A 1,250-nucleotide genomic window follows, 5' to 3' on the forward strand; every position below is an offset into this window, starting at 1 on the left:
GCCCCGCTAAGCCAGATTTCCGAGGGGGTTGGTTAGTGTGTGCGGCATTTTTATGGAATCAGCTTCTAAGGAGCTGCAGTGCTGGCCTGTGTTGAGGTTGGGGAGGCTGTTCAAGAAACCACTCAGATCTGTAGTCACAGACTCACTGTGTCTCTGCCGAGGCTGATGGACGAGCCCGCCAGGCACTTGGCCTGGGTTGGGGGCGGGGGGCAGGAGCCACAGCGGATGTTCGTACCATGGGGCATTCCACAGGCCCCTAGCTCTGGGCCCTGGGATCTTAGACCCCTGATCCGGGGCCACTTCCCTTCTAGAGGAGGAGACAGGCAGTGAATAAGGGCTCATTGCTTTGCTGAGAATAAAACAGTTTGGTGTGGGTTTAACTGGGGGCTACCCCCGGTGGCTCAGAGGGTAAAGAATCTACCTGTGACGCGGGAGACCTGGGTTCTGTCACTGGATTGGGAAAATCCCTGGAGGGCATGGCAACCAACTCCAGTATTCTTGCCTGGAGAATCCCCATGGACAGAGGAGCCTGGTGGGCTGCACTCCACAGGGTCACGAAGAGTCAGACACACACACAGTCCAGGGAAGGCCTTTCGAGTGGGAGACTTGTGTTTATATATATATATATATATATTGTCCACACCACACAACTTGCAGAATCTTTAGTTCCCTGACCAGGGATTGAACCTGGACCTGAGTCCTAACCACTGGACTATCAGGGAATTCCCATAAGGGACATCTTACCCTTTTTTGTTTTTTAAACTAAGTCCTGATTTTATTTTTGGCTGCGTCATGTGTCTTGTGGGGTCTCGTGGGGTCCCTGACCAGGGATTGAACCTGGGCCCTCGCAGTAAAAGCTGGGAATCCTAACCATGAGCCCACCAGGGAACTGCCTGAGGGGGTTGGGGGGACTTGGCTTTTGAGCTAAGATCTAAATGACAAGAAGGGGTGGGCAGGTGACAAGCTGTGGAGAAGGGATTGTGGGGAGAAGCAGGAACCTGATACAATTCTCCAGACAGATGATGGGGACCCAGAGATGAATCAGGGTGCTTTTGGAAGAAACACTGACAGGCTTGTTGATGGATTGGATGAAAGAGTGAAGGAAGCGGAGTCGTGATGATTTTTGTCTTCAGCCTCTGGGTGGTCTCAAGTATGAGATGGGGAAAATGGAGGGAGAAGCAAGTTTGGTGGGGGAAAAAAAATCCAGAATTCTGTCTCAGCTGTGCTGGTTTGAGATGAATGGCCGACGC

The sequence above is a fragment of the Bison bison genome, unplaced genomic scaffold, assembly GCF_000754665.1.
Source record: "Bison bison bison isolate TAMUID 2011002044 unplaced genomic scaffold, Bison_UMD1.0 scf7180017864375, whole genome shotgun sequence".
Lineage (NCBI taxonomy): Eukaryota > Metazoa > Chordata > Mammalia > Artiodactyla > Bovidae > Bison > Bison bison.